Source organism: Stegodyphus dumicola, chromosome 7 (assembly GCF_044657685.1).
Source record: "Stegodyphus dumicola isolate Sdum_Otavi_A_Nest chromosome 7, ASM4465768v1".
NCBI classification, from domain to species: Eukaryota; Metazoa; Arthropoda; class Arachnida; order Araneae; family Eresidae; genus Stegodyphus; species Stegodyphus dumicola.
The window spans coordinates 80,491,856-80,512,255 of NC_140774.1; the positions used below are offsets into that span (position 1 = coordinate 80,491,856).

At 30.6% G+C, this 20,400-nt stretch overlaps 1 protein-coding gene across 2 annotated transcripts in view; it reads left to right on the forward strand.

Annotated features, from left to right (window-relative positions):
* The window catches only part of LOC118182611 (uncharacterized), an 826,788-nt gene that overhangs the window by 216,818 nt on the left and 589,570 nt on the right, over nt 1–20,400 (forward strand). The window contains exon 2 of one of the 2 annotated variants that reach the window (XM_035352007.2): nt 4,740–4,804. The exons of the other annotated variant lie outside the window; for it this stretch is intronic. The gene's annotated coding sequence lies outside the window, so the exon portion shown is untranslated. The remainder of the gene's footprint in view (nt 1–4,739; nt 4,805–20,400) is intronic. 2 annotated transcript variants of the gene reach the window in all.

A 20,400-nucleotide genomic window follows, 5' to 3' on the forward strand; every position in this document is an offset into this window, starting at 1 on the left:
TTACTCGTTCTTTTAGCCCTTATATTTTAGTATAAACAAAAATTTCACAATTAATATCTGAATTAGACGAAGTTTACTTAGAGCACACGAATAGCGCGTACTTTGTTGTACTTATTCTATTCAGTAGGATGGTTCAAATAATTTGCAGCGCATGCTTAAGAATGGTTAAAAAATTTTAGTTGCATTAAGAAAAAGTTCGCTTAAATTGTTACCAAATAAATAAATTAATTCAAATTTGATACAATTCCTTTCTTCATATGGAAAGAAGATATGCGAATTTTAAAATTCGTAGTGAAAAAAGATGTTATAATTACACAAAACATTACTACTTAAATTACAATCAGTATTAATCTTAATTTCATCTTATAGATTCTTAATATTTATGGTGAAATGCAATTCTCTTATTAAATGCGAACTTATTTCTTTAATGATAATTAACTGTAATGATTAATTACGTTTACCTTTGAAATATTTAAGCTATTTATTGTTACTATACTATTAATTGTTACTAAACTTTTAAAGTATCAAAATGAACGAAATTAGAAAAAAGGGGATGATTATTCTTGTCTTTTGCAAAATTAATCTCTTTCATAATATCCAAAATTCGTAAGACAAGCCCATTTTTCATTAAATAATCTTCTAAATTTAAAATAACCTTTATTTATTTCTACAAATTAGCTCAATAGAATTTATATCTTTTACATAGGTATCGCAGTTGAGTCAACTGGTTGGAATGTATAACTTCCGTTTTGCTGATAATAGTGGGGCTTATTAAATACCCAAACTTCATTTCAAAATAATTAAATAAATAAAAACGTTCTACATTATAGAATGAAAGAACCTTTTAGGTTTGTAAAAGCTCCTTTACCGTAAATTTCTGCTTCTTTTATCCCGGTTTTCAAAGAATATACCAACATTCAGTTAATACGCATATTTTATAAATTTGCTCGGATATACTATCCAATGTACAAGACAATTAACAGCTCGCATTCTGCTCAGCGCCATTTTACCTCTGAACAGGCTTTTCTTCGGCTAACCGTTGCCAAACAGCAATTACAAATAGATATCTGCAACAATCGGAAAGCATTTCATATCTCTGGTTGGTGTTCAATAAAAAATATTTTTACGTCCATACGCTTTACGCTTTCCCTGTCTTCTGCAATCTGTGAATCTTTCGAAAACAGTAACTTCTTTGTTCTTTGCTTCGAATGTTATAATTTCTGCCCCTTAATTGGCTTATCGTCGGTTAATAAGTGGATATTCGCGTGCGAAAGTAAATTAAGACCAGGAACTCTTTTATTTCCCGATGCGAACAGAGCGAATAAAGTTACTTTTAATATGCTTTATGTAAGTAAATAATTCATATCGCTTTGCTTTCAATTGACTGTTTTTTAAAGCGTGAAATAACCATCTGGCTGAAAGCGAGAATTGATAACGTATTCTTCGCTTAATTTTTCTGTCAAATAACATGTTTGATTAACGTTGTATGAATACATATCTTTCCTATTCTGGTTTACAATCTTATCTTTGCAATAAAGTGCCTATTGGTGTTCTATACTTTTTCTAGCTTAATTTATAAGATTCTTTGCAAGCTACGGAGCCTACAAGTAAAATAAGAACGATTGCGGCTTGATTTATAACAAATTTATAAAGATACATATTTAATTGAAAGTAAACACGTTTTGCCAGTTCCTATTTATTTAACCTTGTGATGGTTCAAACTGCAAAATATGCTGTACAGAAAAAAGCGGTGATAATGATTAAAAGATTTCACTTGTTTTCCTTTTGGAAGTTTTTAAGAACGACAGTAAAATGGACCATATGCAACTCTAGAAGTATTTAGCTCTCTGTATGTTACAACAAAAAAAAAAAAAAAAAAAAAAATGCTTCTTTAAGATACCCGAAGTAGACGTGGCCGAAAATATTACGCAATTTACTTCTGCAGGGTTCATTCTTGCAATACGTACTCACTCTTCCCACATCATCTTAGAGGTGAGATGTGCCCACCCCCGACCAGTTTGATATATCTTACATTTATTTAGATGGACAGCAGAAGCTAAACTAACATTTAAGTAGCAGCAAGGCGAAGTAGAAAAAAAGGGAATGCGCATTTAAGAAGCGTGTAATATAGTTAAAAGTTAAGAGCTATCCTCATTGCAGAATTACGTAAGCAAGCATGAAATGAATTACTTTGGAAAGATGCAGTCCAGAAAAATTCTTATAATGTTATAAACACTTTATACTTTTAAGACAGAAAAAGGAGATATCTAAATTAAAATGGGGAATAAGAAGCACTATTTCCAAATTAAAATTAATAATTTTCTTTAATATTTTATATTTTACATATCTCCCTACCTTCGATGAGAAAAAGGCTTGGCGATAGGAAAGGCTTTTTAGAAGAAGGCATTAGAGGTTTAGCGAGTGAAGATAACTATAATCGTGGAAAAAATTATAAACTTTTTAATCTAAATAATTATTTAATGAAAGAAATTTTGTATATAACATTTTTAATAATAAATGCAAGTGTAGAGTTCTATTGACATTTTCTGTCCAATTTTTAAGGTATGAAAGTTCATTTTCTCTGAAAATACTGTAATGACTGTCCTAATTTTTTTAAGAAATAATTGTAAAAGTTCAGTCTTGGAATCCTTGCTTGAATATCATAATGAGATTTTTGATTCTTTTGAAAGTCTTTTGTAAAACTTTTCTATTTGATATAAAGCCAAAAGTTTTCTTTTACATATCCGTGAAATTCCATAAATTATTATACTATATATATTATTCAGTTATTCACTGAATATAAAATTATTCATAATTTCTTATTGTAAAGCAATGTAAAAGGCACTTTAGAAATTAATAACATAGAAAAACAAAATATAATGCAACGTCAAAATAAATTTTGATAAAAATGAGCATGCCCTCATAAGCGAATGAGCGTAACTGCTTGTTGATAGCTTGAGACAGATAGCTTGTAACTACTTGCTGATAGCTATACGATTCTTAAATACAATGGCAAGTAACAAAAAAAATTCTGTTCCTTGTTCACAATACCTATAAATGTATCAAAGTTATTAATTATGATTTATGGCCATAAAATTCTTCAGTATTAAATAATTGAAATAAATTTGGATTAAAATTAATAGCTTGTATCTTCAAGTTACGTCTTACAGACTTAGCGAATAAGAATTTTACATCACTCGACAATAATAATTTATAAAAAAAAACTTTATAAGCTAGATTGAGAGAGAATTAAATCTGAGAGTACTTTGTCACAATAAGGTTCAGAGTCTTCATACTCATAATTGTTCAGAGAAGGTTTTTCAAAACCTTTCACACAATATCAGAAATATAAGAATTTTATGCACCCATTACTTATTTTTAACAATCACAACAACAAACTTTTATAACGTAACTCTTTTTTGTTATTATAACTTGTACTTTAACATCATTTACTGAAATAATGGTTTATATCATTATTAGTGCATTTCTAAGTTTCTTATTTTACAGAAACTAGAAGACCCCACAGCGTTTTCCAAATACAAACATATCCATCTTTTGGGCAAATCCACATTAACGGATGTAAATGCTCGACAGTTACTTACAAAGGCCTCCGTTAGTTGCATAAGGCAAATGGCTTTTTTGAACTAAGCTAAAAATTCTATTACATTAAAAAATTAAAACCTCACCCCATTATATATAAAATTGTAATAATAATTAAACATGAAAAATCAGTAATTTTTCGCAATAGGGGAGTTTATCTTGAATATGCTATCTTTGCATACAATTATTATCTGATTATAATAAATTCAATATTATTACAGTTTTTATATTTTTATACTAACTCTCAAAAGTAAAATTTTCATTACATATTTCTATAGTAATATTCAAAATTATTTTATTACTATTTATAGTCACAGTTATTTCATTCTCAAATTAATTTCCAAACTCTTAAAAATAATTCAAAATATTTAAACAATAATCCAAATTTCTAATTATTTTTACAGTAATTTTTAATAACCTTCCTCACATATAATAATTTAAAATCTTAAAATTCTTTATGTTCTTTATGAAGTCAAATTATTAAAATATAAATTTCTAATACCACAAAATTTTAGTCTGATACCTTCATAAAACAGTGAAACATTTTTTTAATTCAGTATATTAAGAAAAATATCAATTTGTAATGCAAATGTCGCTATGGAAAATTAGGAGTGAAAATAATTTCCTATAGCACACACTTCAAACATAGTTTTCAGTCCTTTTGTGGACTTATTGCAATAAATAATTGGAGAGAGAAATGTTAAAAGTTGATATTTATCTGCATCTTAATAACTTGGAGTTGCTTTAATGCGTAGATAGAATGGTGGACTTGCAGATAGACGTGGCCAAATTCAACGTAATTTTATTACTGGATAGAAAAATTCTGGAGACGCAATATTTGATTCACACATCATTATAGGTGCGATATGCACCCACGCAGTTTCTGAAAGCTTACATTTTCCAACAATAGATGACAGACAGCAGATGCAAGTGACGCGTATAAGCGAAGTAGACCAAATAAGGGGACGCGCATTTAGAAGCGTCCGATATGCATGCATGCAAACCCGATAGGAAAAAAAATTTCTTTAATTTGAATAAAAGCTATCCGCAATGAAGAATTACATAAGTAAGCATGAAATGGATTAATTTGTAAAAATACAGTGCACAAAAATTTTTATAAACAATTTCTCTACTTTTAGGACAGAAAGGGGAGAGAGCCAAATTAAATGGAGAATAAAAAAGTCTACTTCAAATAAAATTAAAGGTAATAATTTTCTTTTACGTCTTATATCTCTTTCCCTCTCTTTTTCTCTCTCTCACTCTCACACACATAATTTATATATATATAATAAAGTAAATGGCTAAAAGTAATTTCATAAGTGGCTGAGTAATTAAGTTAGTTAATATTATGTTCAGCTTTAGATCACCATGAACAGGATAACTGCGGTACGATTTTGTGCTTTACGTTAGTAATTTGAATACAAGCGTGTTTACTTAGAAGTCATCCACGATGACATCCCTTCTCTTAGGCTTGCAAACCTCCTGGGACTTTTCACAATTAATCAGCCATTCAATCGTGTAAACATAACAATCGTGTAAAAGTAACAACCTTGATCCCTTAAACTATGCAATCTAATTTGGTAACGATTAGAACGAAAAATGAATTGCATGCATTAAAATATGATGTTGATAATATAAGAAAAAAGTTTAAAACTTTGAGTCTTCAAAATTATAAAAAGCATAATTATTTAAACACCTGTTCGCAGGAAGAAGGAATCAGCATAAGCAGGGCTGAATTTCTAACCGGAGCTCTATGGAAGGCTGTCAGGAAAGAGGAAAATAAATCAATAAATAAAATAGCAAAATAATAATGTAATTATTAATTAAAATAATTTTATCATTAAAGTAACTGAATAAGTAAACGTAAAATTCAATAAAATATAAAGAGATACATAAAAATTTAATAAGTAATTAAATAATAAAATAAAATATTGGGCCTTCTCTTATTTGGAGCTCCGACTGGAAGTAAATTCAAAAGTAAGAAAAAAAAAAAAACTCAAAAGTAAGAAATAGCTCAACTGGGATTTTGCAGAATTTAGCGATGAAGATAGTGCTATTTTAAGGAATGGTAGAAATATAGTTTATTCTTTTCGAGGGCATCTATGAAAATAGCAAAACGATTAAAGCGTCACTAATGAAAATGAAAGAATGCTGCAAGTACTATCTCAGTATGGAGGAAATTTTGTCGAAGGGTGTGTAAGTGGGAAAACAAGGAGAGAAGAGTTCAACACTTTCTGACCGCTACCCCTGCCGACGAAATTTTAGCTGTCAAGCAGGGGAGAGTTAGTTTCCTCGAATCCGAGGACTAGCTGAGAACAAACGTAAGCTTCAGTACAAGTGAATATATGCCCCCATATTTGGTCATATCTTTCCAAAAAGGCTGCAGGTACTCTTTTTTCGTTTCCTTTTTTTTTTTTTTTTTTTTTTTTACTAGCGTTGGCTATTTACCCACCCTCGTAAATTCATTGCACTTCCTGAATAAAAAAACAATTAATAATAAAATAATTAATAATTGACAAGTAGGTGGAGGCTCTTCTTTCCTTAAAAGTCCTAAGTTGGATATCTAAGAGTTTATTTCCCACGGAAAGAGAGACATATATTCAGAAATCAGAATCAATTTTTAAAGCTTACTTATTATTAAAATGAATTTTTGAAGCCAAAAGAGTTTTCTGCTGATATTGCAGTTCAGTTATTTAAAAAAAAAAATAGTACTCTAAAAAATCTCAAAAAAGAAGTACCGGAGCCGGGCTCGGGGCAATTTAAATTCTGAATGTAAATAAAAAATAAAGTGGAGTAAACTTTAGCTAAAACGAAATAACTTACAACCGTTGAAATTGCAACACGAAAATTTTGCAAAAACAGTTTGAAAATTAGGTGGAATAAGGTACGGCCATTAGCAAAAACTTATTTTGTCTAAGAACAGAGATGAAATATTCAGCAGAGATCTACGATCTACGTTTAGATTATTATATTCAGAACATAAATTATGTATTTTATGGCATTTCTCAAATTTTACCGCATAACGGTTCGCTTTAAATTAAATTTAGAAGCTCGTTAATTGGGGCTTAGAATGCTTGGAAATGTAGTACCGTGTGAACATTATTTTTAGTAACTCAAAAGAATTTCTGTAAATTTTTTTACCTTCATAAACCTCCTTACGGTCTGTATTTCATTTTACTGCCTTCAGTGTATGTGTCATGATCCAAGCATTATTTCAGCATTCGGGTGCTGTAACTGAACAGCTGGCTTCTGCTCCTAGCTAATCTTCCCTTTTCTCGAGAGGACCATTTGGGGAGATTACGTCGGAGTTGTGGGATTGGGAAAGAAAGCTTTCTACTAAGTGCTTGGATTTAACACTCATCAACTTCTAACACATAGATCAATCTGATGTCTTTGTCTGTATCTTCATTTCAATGAACTACTTAATCTCTTTTTTTATTGATCTTAAGACTAAAGTTTATAGTTTCTTCTTCTGCTTATTATTATTTCTTTAGAAATGAGTACGATATAGTTTTCCGCTTTTTCACGTTCGATTGCTTTAAGTTGCGAAATGTTGTCAAAGTAGTGTCATTTATCATTTACGTAACCTGCTAAATGTTGCCATTCTACGAGACATAAAATCTTCCATTTACCTTCCCAGTCTTAATTGCGGCCGAGCGGTAAGTTTCAACACTAGTAGTTCGATCCGGGTTCCAATCTCTGCGAAGGGACCAGCTGCATGGGCGTTTTTGTGCTTTTCCCCATGTGTAACGTGGATGCGAGCAAGTTTTCTTCAGAAAGTCCTCCAGGAACACATCTCTTCCCTTAAGCAGATAACCCCTGTGTGCTTTGCTATAATCAAACAAACGAGACATTTATCTTTCCTGCAGAGCCGGCGCTAAGGTACTAGGCGGCACAATTTATGAACCCCAGACACTGTACGGAGCGGCATGAAGCCTAGCACCTACTCTCCTTCTACCAGGTCTAGAAAACAGTCAATTCTCGAAGATGTTGTCAGCTGAAGTTGCGTTAGATCTTCATCTGCCTTTCAAACTAAAACTAAATATCGATTGAGTTACTGAGTAGCTTAACAGAAATGCACGGAACTCTTTAGTAACTTATGTTTTATTTTTGTTTATCTCTGTAATGAATTTTAATTTATAATACATCTAATTCGCATGATATATAGAATACCGAAGATTTATAATTTTTATGAATGCTTGCTCCATTCTAAGTGAAAATATTTCTAATGCGATGCATTATTTATTCACTTCAGTACAGAATAATCGTTTGTCTATTTTAAGTATTGCCTCTTCGGTTGAGTCAGAGACACGAATCAAACGTTAGAAGAGCAAAATTTAGTTATTAATAAAAATAGAAAAAAAAAAATTGCTTTAGTTACGCTTCAAAAACTTCAGTGAGCTCAGACCTATGAACTTCACGCATCCCAGGACTTAAATTTGTATAATTTCTAATTCGTAGTTTCTTTAAAATTATCCCTGCATTACTTCAGAATCCAAATTTACTGTAATGCAAGCGAAGAGATTTTATTTTTCATTCACCTTCCTTTATTCCAACGATCATTATACACTTTTTAGAGGCTGTTTATTATAGCGATATTGCCATTACAAAGACCGATTTGAAAGCTCCCAGTTGACGTGAGTATATTAAGCGAAATTCCGTCACAGCGACCGCTGGACTCGTTATAGCATGTTTTATTATTAAGAAGCGAAAGAGAAAGTTACATAATTGCAGTTACATAATATACATATAGTTAAGTAGCTCTAAAGAAAAATATTACTTGCTTTCAGACATAACATCTCAAAAGTGCTTAATAGGTTTACAAAAGTGAAGCACTTGGTTACGGCTAAACAGTGATTCGGGGAGTAAGCAAAGAAGAGTAAAATATATACTAAGCATCTACTTTCTTTTAGTTTTCATAAGTTGTATCTTTGTTAAATAAAAGTCTAAAATATGATAACATTATAGAGTCCAGTATATAAATTGCTTTATGAAAACTGGAGTAGCAGGAAACTACACAAGAAAAGGGTTAAAGTACCCTTTTATTAATTCTTTCAAAATTTACAATGCGTCAACTCGGCGCTAACAAACTTCACCTCTACTCGGGCGGTAACTCAAAGTCAGATAATTGAAACTAAAACTGATATTAACAAGTGATAAAACTAGCCTACAGGGCTCAGCGAGATCTCGTAACTTAAACCCCTTTTGAAGCTAGTGGCAGCAGATAAATGCAATTAAACCACTTGAACCAGCAATAAGCAAACGTACTTACGGCAGAGACGGCAGCTAGAGTCTAACTCTCTTTTTCTCCTACCGAAACTCGGCTTTTAAATGCTTCCTTCAAAGTAGTAAATTTGCATTCCGTCACGCGCGCTACAACATTTAACTATTTTGTCGCTGACAATTAGAGGAATGAAGGCTTATAGGAAAGTCTAAACTTAAACTTTAAATTGTTAGTTAAAATAAATATAAATCCCTACAACATATTACTTAAAACGTATATATTAGAAAAATGATGTGTTCACATGTTGTTGAATTAAAGTATATGAATGTGTACGATATATTTATTGGATTGGGATAAATTATTTTTATTTTCTTTTCTTATAAACTTTTTTTTTCATTCGTACTCGTCTAAATCAGCGGTTCTCAACCTTTTAACTAACACGTACTATCAAAAAAAATTTTTTTTAAACCTTTAGTGCCACCACTCATTATTTTACAATCATTATTTTTTAATTTGTCAATAGAAATATTATATATATATATATATTGCCATTTGCACAACCTGCTGACTATTTGTATTAAATATGCACGCATACAAAATATTTGATTAAAAATGGGTTACCATTTTAATGATCAAAATTTAGGTTATAATACTTTAATTCTAAAATTTAGTGTTAAATTTGGGCCTGTTTAAGAGAGTATCTATTTCTTTATGTGTGGTCTTATTTCACTTACTTTTAACTATCATTTAGGATCCACTTTTAATTTTGTTCCGTATTTATTTTTCAAATATAACATGGAAGAAAACCCTTGTTTAACAAATAGGTTGTGCAAAAAAGGCAATAAAAATTTAATAGCTTTATTTGAAATGCCTTTATTATTATTATTATTATTATTATTATTATTATTATTATTATTATTATTATTATTATTATTATCCAGTTCAGCCAAAAGTGTTATTTTTGAAATCTTCAGTTAGAGTTCGATCACAGGAAATTACTATCAATTGTTCTTTTTCTTCACGAGATTTTTGAATTTAATAGTTAAAAATACTTTGTTTCTTTGCGTACCACTGGTTGAGAATCGCTGGTCTAAGGGATTTCAGTGACTCCTTAAAATTATATGCTACACCGTTTTGTGTTTTCTAATATTTAAACTAATGAGAAAATAGAAAAGAACGTTAATAATTTATCAGCAAGTTTATTTTTAAATGGATTTCAAAGAAGGATAAGTGATCCAAATACCTGGAATTCTACATAACTGGAATTCCATTGTATACGTTTAACATCTGAGTCATTTCTCGAGAATCGATTTCCGATTTCTATTTTTCTGTTTGAAGAAAAGAGAATACGATTAAACGGAAGATATTTAAGAAAAAAAAGAAAGGAGAAATTTACGCACCTCTGTTTTAACTAATTTGTGTTCATGTTTGTGGAATCTGCTCTACATTTCCCAACTTCGAAGGTTATGGTTTGGCTCTATTGTTCTCCTCATATTTAAGGCATTTTCTATTCACTATGATTGCGTAACTTTTGTTTCAAGTGACAATGATTAAGATCTGCACGTAATAGAAGAACAAAGGGGTACTTCGACAGAATTGCGAAATACAAAATCATTAGACATTCGGATCTGAATGCTAACAATAGATTTTCCGCAGCAAGTTGCACGCGAACAGCGTATATTAATTAGACTTGGATTTCTTTCATACTTCATTCTACTAACTTGAAAAGAACGTTATTTCCAGTCTCTGTACAGTTAATTATTATTAAAACAAAGTCATTAATGAACTAATTAGAGAAGGACTACCGCATTTATTTTTGAAATGAAATATTATGTAGATTTTAATCATCACCTTATGATTTCGCTCTTGAATTACCAGATATTTGAAGCATCACTCTATTGAAATAGTGAAGGATGAAAGCTCCTGCCATGCTTGTTCTCCCAGCTTCCGCCTGGCTGTTATGCCAGTATCAGGTTTGGTTCATTCTGTAAGAAGACCTGGGTGTTTGTGACTGTAGGTAGTGTCACTGTGAATATTTAAAGTCCGTTGGTATGAAACTCCTCCTCTGAGAGGCCGAAAGTTTAAGAGATTGTAAGAATTCCATATAGCAGAGATACTTTCGATCAAAATTAGGAAAGGGTTGAGAAAAGTTTTACTGTAACCATGGATGCTGGAAGTCCGTAACAACGACGGGCAGAAATGCACCTTCTTATATGACTTTTCATAATGCATGACCGAATATAACTGGATAGCTAATATCGGGGTATACTTGATTTGGTTTATTTGATTAAAGCAAAGCCCTTGAGGGCTATCCACCTAAAGGGAGAGATGCCTTCGTGGAGGACTTGCTAAAGGACACTGGCTCGTATACACGTTACACATGGAAAAAACACGAAAACGCCTACATCCAGACCGTTTGCGGGATTTGAAATTTGGACCGAACTACTAGTGTTCAGCAACTTTACCGCTCAGCCGCTAGTGGGCACATCGGTATATAGAATAAGCAACGATAAAGAAGAAAATACGATATTATTTGATTTGCTGCTTCTTTAGGATGATAAATCGCTAATACTTCCAGCATATAATAAGTACCATCTTCAAGAAACTTCTTTGATGTACGTCAATAGTCTTCAAGTCAATAGTCTTCAAAGCCAGTAGTCTCAAAGCAAAACCTTTAAGCTTTGGGATACTTGGTAGGAAAAGCACAACTATTGTAACCTCGAAAATCCTGTTTAGTTCAACAGATCTTCTTGTGAATAATATCTCGTTTATCCCCTTGTCTCGTTTACCACCAAAAACAATCTTTTCTAACTTTCAAGGAAAAATCACTAATTTTATAGTTTATGCCCTAATTTGAAATGTATTCTAATTTTTTTTTTTCCGTTCAAAACCATAACCTTTTCTTTGCGTTGAATTCTGTGATGCAATTCTAAAACGTATTCTATAATAGTACAGTTCGTGCCTCTTCGTTTACTTAATATTTTTACAAATTCATATAATTTAGGTAAAAATAACACGCCGAAAAAATATTAATTTAGAAGTCCAACAACAAAAATCAAGTTTATAAACCTAGAATACAATAACTCCGTATCATAGGTCTATCTTGTATCTGATAGTTTACGAATTCAAATATAAATAAATATTATTTTTGTTGCAATTTTGCTTTTATTGTGGATTATTACCATGTGTGTCTATTACAGGTAAACAATGTGCGGATGACGTTGCATTTATAATGAGATGATGCTTTTCCTCGTAAATGACACGGAAATTAAAGAACAACTTTATTTTAAAAGTACTATAAATGCATGCCTGACATGTGATATAATGTGAACAGTTTAAGATACAGTGCAGTATTTTAAATGAACTCTCGCTATGTCTCGGTCTAATCATCGAGAATGCCATTAATCTTGCCGAAGCGGTATGAAATGTTCAGAAAGAAAAGTCGCCTACCTGGACAAATGATCTTACATGATAAATCTCTTTTCTTGCTCTTCATTCGCAGTAGCTTTTGACAATTTCTATTTCCAATAAATTATAAAAAGGGGCTTTAATTTATATGATGTGCTAAACTTTTTATACCTTTAATTTTAATGGCTGGAACCTTCCATCTAATCGAAATTTTCAGTTACCTGAGATTGTATTCGCTCTTAATTTTTCGAATAACAGATGGTTGCAATTATTGCCTGTGAAATGTTATACAAATTTAAAAACCTTTATTTCTTAATTGGCGCGGATAATGTAACAAGAATGAAAATCAATATTTTTAACATTTATTACTTGTATTGTTTGGGGTAATTGGAATTTTTCGCCATTTTACAATTACGATAATGTCTAAAATAGCATTCGGTAGATACTGCTACTTCCCACCTATTTGGCTGGCTTTCAACAGGCTTAAGTTGGCCTTGTTAGTGCAATGGCTAGCGATGCTGGTTGGATATAAGATCTTAGGTCTTCCGGAAAAAGTTTAGATATTTTTTAGTCTTTGCAGTATGGGGACATTTAAAATACATAGTGAGCCAAAGGTTCTTTAGACTGGCTTGGTGGTAAGAGAAGTAGAATGGAAAACTCCCTACTCCTTCACACGAGAGAATCTTCTCAAAGTTGGGACGGAACTAGGAAAAATTGTAAAGTCACCTACAGGGTACCCGAGATCCATACCAAGAACAGATGCAATCTGGCGATCCTCGACGCGAGAAAACTGGAGGACTTGTTTTGATATTATTATCAAACAAGTCAGATATGTCATAACTAGTAACATTTTTAATGTACTTACATTTATTTTCCCTTATCTTGCATTTGGTATAAAAAATTTAATCTACTGATCCTTTTTAAAGACTGTAGAAGACAGCGTTTCTGGAGATTCATTTCTGAACATAACTTGAAATATCTTTTCAGATTGGAAGCAAACTACTATGATACGTTGAATAATGATGCTTCAACCTAACCACAAAATTACAGCTACTATAATTATACAACAATCACTGTCAGTACTTTTCAGTTGTACTTTTTTCTGTGGATCACTTTGATTTCCCAACACAACAGTTTACACTTTTTTAATACATTTCTATATTTATTGCAAAGGATCATTTATCATTCATTTCTTCACTTGGAAACCAACGAATAATAATAATTCAACTGAGCTTACAATTATATTAAATCCTGGCTAGCAATGCTTCTCGAAAAAGAAAAAAAAAAAAAAAAAAAAGACTATGTATTCATAAATAAATGCTCTCAAGTCTGTATTCAGAAAACTTAGTAAAAAATACAGTTATTCATCTCTAAGGCAATACATATATTTAAAAATGACTATGCGATTTTAACAATTTTTAATAATCTAAAATGTGTTTATCGAAATTTTAAAGAAAATCGGAAAAGTTTCAGATTTTAAATTACGTCCAAAGAGCCGTTTTTTTAAAACATTTTGTGTGTTACCTTTATTTATTAAATATCATGTTCGCACTTAAATCATGCAATTCAGTTCAAGAGCAATATCGCAAAATAATTTTAAATTGAGCATATCTTTAGAATTTCCGATACATAGTCTCACGAGCTGGAGATAAAACATGTACAACGGTTCCATTGCTTGCTTTTAAATCGTTGAGTTTATTACTCTAAAATTCGTTAAAGTTTTACAAAATATGAAATCGATCATAAAACAAATTCCAAATTTGGGCTTCCGGATGCCCATATTCTCAGTAGAATTACGTCATTCAAAATTGGATGGCTCTAGGTACCGCTGTTTTATCACAATGCGAGAAACATACATATATTTATGCAGATTCTTCATTATTTAATTACTTCAAATATAACAAAGGGCAATAATATTTGATGGCAACAGTTTGAAAAGTGAAATGGACATTCAGAGAGATTCGACGCAAAATCGCAGAACGAAAACAATAGTCCCTCAGGGACAAAGCCCTTTGGACTAATTATTTCATTATAATATAGCACAGTAACACTCAGTCATGTATTATATTATAATAATTTCATTATAATATAGCACACTAGCACTCAGCCTGTGAGAGAGTGGTGCTGTCATGTGACTCTCTAAGGGAAAATGTCGCGTTTTTCCGGTACTTAATGAGAGCCACGAAATCATGCAGCTAGCCCGTTTTCCGCCAAAGACAGAAATAACCATGATAAATTAAAAAAAGAGTTTACCAGTGTTTCGAAGCTAGCCATTTCGCTAACTGTTTAAGAATAAAGGAGGGAGATTACTTTTTCTAAACTGTAGCAAAAAAGAATCTAAATATTTGTTTAAAAAATGTGCGAAACATCTGTAAGCTTAGTAACTATTTAATTCTATTGCATGATTGCATCATTTGTCAAGAAACAAAGCAATGGTATTCAGGGTAGGAAGACGAAAATTTCATTAAGTTCGGCTGAGGGTATCGTTGGTATTGGATATACTGAATATACTATTACAGTGCCAAAAGAAGTTTACTCATTTATTTATTTTATTTTGAAATGCAGTAAAACAAATTGAGAAAATACTATAGTAAAATTCTGCAGTCAAACTTTATATTATAGACTGTTTAAATTTTGTAGGGCAAAATTCCATAACTTTGCATTGTAATGATTAATTCTTTTGGTTTTAAACGGTTATGTGGATTAGTTCTATCGGCTAAACCTAGATGGCAGCACCATGCCACTTTACGTCGCGTTTCCGAAATGCGAGGGTAAACTGTGTAACGATTTTAGAGTTAACAAACGAAGAATACGATTTTTGCTTATTTGCAATTTTAAAAATAACGCATTCTGAATTACAGCATGTTAAGATTTCAGTGGGATATTTAGAAACTGTAGGAGAAAAATTACAAAACTATGCGTTTGCTTTGGTTAACGCATGAGTTCAGCTTTAGTACTTTAGTTTTCTTACAGAAACACTAATTCTTATCAGTGACCATAAAACTCTGTGTTTAGTCCCAAACTTTGGAGCCCCTTTGTTTTAATTTCCAATTAATAATGAACCATTAAAGTCATATGATAGGTTCAGAAAGTCAGTTATGTAACAGGTAATAGTAATTAGGTGGCTTTAATGGGTATGCGCACACGCTTTTTTAAGAATAAATCTGTCTCATAAATAAATAGTTAAATAATCAATAAATAACACTTAAAAAGTGTCAAGTGATGATGGTAGAAAATATTTGCTTCTTATATTACGTAAACTAAAAGAAATCGAAATCGACTTTTCATAACAAACAACGTGCTTTCATATCGTCATATGATATGCATAAACAGTTCTAAATTCAGAGAAATATCAATCAGCAGGAAATGGTGCAAATACATTTTTTTTAATAAAATATGCACTAGAATAATATAAAGCTCTAAGCAAATCAGCAGTACCATTTTTAAATACCTTCTTAATGTATTTGGCAAATATTTCAGGTCTAAAGATTCGAATTTTTTTTTTTTTTTTTTTTCCTTCTTCCCGTAATTTTATTTCTGGCCGTAATAATTCTAAATAACAAGTATCAGAGAATTATTCAAAAGGCTTACGTTACTAATTTCAATTAAAATAGAAAAGAACAAAAACACGACTGCAATAATATTTTGCGATGTGTAAACTGCGGCAAAATTTTGTGATGATCGATAAATTTAATTTTAATGAAGATCATAACATACACATAAAATAGTTAAACATAGATTCATAGCACATAAAAACAAATGGCGACTATCTTTAGTTAAAAAAAAAAAAAAAAAAAAAAAAAAAAGACATTCTTCAAAATTGCCTATGTTTTTTACAACATGAGCAAGTATTGATACTAAATGTCTCTTTCAGACAATACCTCTACAAAGATCAAAATCTTCAGAAGTCGTGAAAAATCATTTTCGCAAGGTCTCTTTGCATGTATTTATGATATTAGTTAGATCTAAATGATGTAGTTGTTAAAATACTCATTTCAAAGTAGCATCAAAAAAGATAAACTATTTTTAAACAGTTTTTATTACGTTGGTGATATATGTGTTGTTATAAATTAAATAAACAAGTTGGTAGGTAAAATAAAGGTCTTTTGTGCCTCATAGATGGGAGCGAGTTTCATAAGGAAAACGGTAACTTAAAGACCTGCAGATCTACCCACTGTGAATAACATCTGAAAATATATTTGAGTGTTATTAAGACAGAAAATTTCTATGTGAGTTGCCTACTAATGTTGAACTTTTCGCGGACGTTCTTTTTCTCTTTTTTTCTCTTCTTATTAATGATTACTTTTGAAACGTCTGAAGTTCAAATGAAAGTATAGAATTTTGTTACTTTGTGAGGTCGAAACTACTTTAATTGTTAGTTCAAGCCGGTAAAGTTTCGTCGCAAAGTACCTGTCACTGAAAATTTGTTTTATATTTTCTAAATACCTGACCGCGCATGCACTCAAGTAAGATTTTCAAAGTTCATCAAACATCATAAAGGGCATATATTCGCTGTGCTTCTTGCAGTGTAAGAAATAAAAACAACTCCCGGAAAAAAGTCGGAATGAAAATAAATGGAGAAGATTTTGCCTGTTTTAAAAGTCTTCTGCCACACCATGCTGCCAAATGTTCTTAAAGTATGCTTAATGTAATGCTTAATGTAATGATTTATTGTTTGCTTGCGAATATTGATGATGCAGAAATTTCCATTACTTTTACGTCAACGCAATAAATCATATATAGAAATGACAGCTACGAAGTCAGCACACGAGATTCATCTATTTGCGAAAGTTAATACCTGAGAGATTCGCTTTCTGTTGAACAAAAAAATTTTAAATCCATATGCAGCTGTAATAATAAAAAAGCTCTACAATATCTGCTATGAATTACAACTACGGTAAAACACGGATTATCTTAAGTTTAACGCACCTGAAGTTTTTTGAATAACTTATATGAAACAAAAGGCCTGAAAGTGACGGCTATAAAACATTTCGCAGATTTAGTATAACAGTATCATTTTTTAGCCTAATTTCATACTTTTAGGCAGGACTTCTCAAACTATGGGTCTTAAACAGAGTTCCAACTAATATGTGCGTGCGCACGCTTTCTCATAAAAATTGACAAGTGCACACATAAGCGCACCACCAATCAAAATAATAGTATTTTAAAATTACTTTTGAAATAAATATGTTCGTTGTATATTCTGTAGTATTAATACACGTTCTTTTATTGCGCTTTCCAACTGTAGGAAATGATGCTGGTGCACTTGCACTGCTTCTTAATGCGGTAAGTGTTTCTAATGTGGTTAAAAATGTGTGAGAATTGTGCCTAGTAAAATGTGAACAAACTTAAAGAATATAAGTAGATATATGCATATACCATAAATTTCTTCACCCAAGTCTTACCGACTGATATAATTCAAAGCCCCTACTGCCGCTAAGAATTTTCGGACACCCTACACTTCTGAGTCAGACACGAAGAGAACACATTGCCAACTCCCCCACTAGAAAGAATGTAAGTTACTTAATACCTTTCTGGCCTTTATATCTTCATGTACATTCACTGATCTTATTTATATTATTTTCTATTTTATTTTTATATTATTTTTATGTTCTCTTTGATTTGTTTTTACAAAGATTGCATTATTTATCTTTTTTATAATCTTCTATGTTTATTTCAACTTTACTTTGATTTCGATTTCATAATGACAATTTCCAATGTTTAATTTCTACAAATAATATAGTACTCAAATACATAAAGATGATAGTGTCGGGGACGGTTACTCGAGTTTTACAGGATTTCTCTACAGTAATTGATTTTTACTCCAAATTGAATTGACTAAAATGCTTCATGAGAATAAGTTCTTTGAGTAACAACTATTCGCGGAAATATTTGGCCTGACTAGAATTGCCGGTTTGGCTTTAACTTATAACTCGAGTAAAGACGAAACACTTTCATATTTACGTATTTTTATCAATTATTGATCATTGAACGGGAGTTGGTTTGTTCCCCTTGAAAAGTCAACTAATTTCCGATCAATGACAATAATTACATGTTTTAATTTTTACTTTTACAATTGTAATATTATTCTTCGTGATGATTTAACTCCAGTCCCCGTTAAAACATTATTAACATTTTGCTTTCAAATTACTTCAAAACATCTTTCAAAATATAACTTACCAGTATGGATGCACACTTTTAAAATAATTCTACTTTAATTAAACTTAGGAGATAATATAATCAATTAATCAATACTGTTTAGGAAATAAATTATTATTAACTAACTTTGCAGCAATTGCGCAAGTAATAATAACTTGTATTCGCACTAAATGGATTTAAGTTCATACAACATTATATATATATATATATATATATATATATATAACAGGAGTTTAATTATTCAAGAACGCAAAACATAAAATAGACGAAAAAGATAATGCCGCTAATATATTTAAAGGCCGATATTCGTGAAACATGTAAATTAGTGAAACGCAAATTAAGGAAGCATACCAAATAAAATTTACATTAAAACTAGAAAAATTAGGAAAAAATAAAATTAAAACCAAAACAAGAAATTTTTTTTTAATCCTCTCTGTTAATACTTCAAACAGAACTTGTCAAAGGAAAAGTGTTTTGATGCCTTACACTAAGTTGATTAATGAGGGCGCTTGTTCTGTTTGAAGCATTAAAAAAACGGAAACGGAAAAATTTTCTTGTTTGGTTTTAATTGTATCATTTTCCTAATTGTTCCAGTTTTAGCGTAAATTTTATTTGGTATGTTTCTTTAATTTGCGTTTTACTAATTTACATGTTTCAAGAATATAACAGATCGATCGACCTTCAAATATTTTAGCGGCATTAATATTTTCGCTTTAAGTTTTGCGTTCTTGAACAATTGAATTTAAATTTAACTTTGCAATGCGCAAATTTCTATCTAAATTGTTTCTTTCGTTTCCTAAATGCTTTTTAAATCCTTTATATTTTCATATAACAGGAGTTTATATATATATATATACATACTAAATATCTTTCTTTGGTAAATTGTGTTTTCAAAATTTGTAAATCTATAATATGTATTTTCTCAGCAAATTGCACAAATGCATACAGCCTCTAGAAAGGAAATTAATTTGAACATTTCAATTTGGAAATAACTGAAAATTTTAAGACATTTAAGCTCATAGTGTTTGGTATATGAGCTTTTAACGAGAGTGGTAATGCAAATTATGTACAGCGTACATAAAGTAAATTCTTCGTTAGTATGTAATCATACATAGATCTTTATTTTCTTATTAAGTTTAATTCTTTATAATCTTCTGATTAAGTTTAACTTCAGAATTTTGAAATGCTTAAAACTGCATTCATTTACATAAAATCGACTTTAGTGCAAAAAGAGATTTATCTCTAAAAGACACTCGCTTCAAAAATATTAATTTTTCAATTTCTGGAATATTTATATCAAAATACAGAATTTTTTAGTTATTAAATCAATGGGCTGTTTATATGCACAGGAAAAAGTTGTCATATAACTATGAAACTAAAAAAAAAAAAAAATCTAATCTTTTTTTATCTTTTCTATTAATCTTATTTTTGGTATTATTCCGTTTTGAGGACCGTAAAAAATCACCAAACTATTGTTGATGCCAGTGTTGCCGAAAAAAAAAAAAAAAAAAAAAAGTTGTGGGAACCCTAACTCAAGAAGAAAGGAAGTATAATAGTAAATTACTATCAAAAGATTGTTTTAATTTAGATGAAAGGTTAATTTCATATAATTCTTTATTATTAGAATTTATATAAAAAAGGCTAAACATAAGAAAGAGTAAATAACTATTCAGAAGCATAAGAGTAAATAACTATTTCAGATTATTATTATAATTTATATAAAAAAGGGCTAAAGACAACTGAATGGATTCCTGCATCGCTATTTCGCTACCGTGTTATCTCTAAAGCATAATTTCATTTCGTTAATTGTTCAAACAATTTTCTATAATAAATGATGCCTTTTCTTTGAAAGAATTCTATTGCAAACTTTTCGTTATGGGCAATTCCCAAATTGTTAAATCCATAGAATATCAAAAAATGATTTAAAAATTAAACTAGTATTTCAATGGCGTATTAAGAAATATAGAACTATCTAAACTTACGCAATTTGAAATCAGCGTGTTCACTAG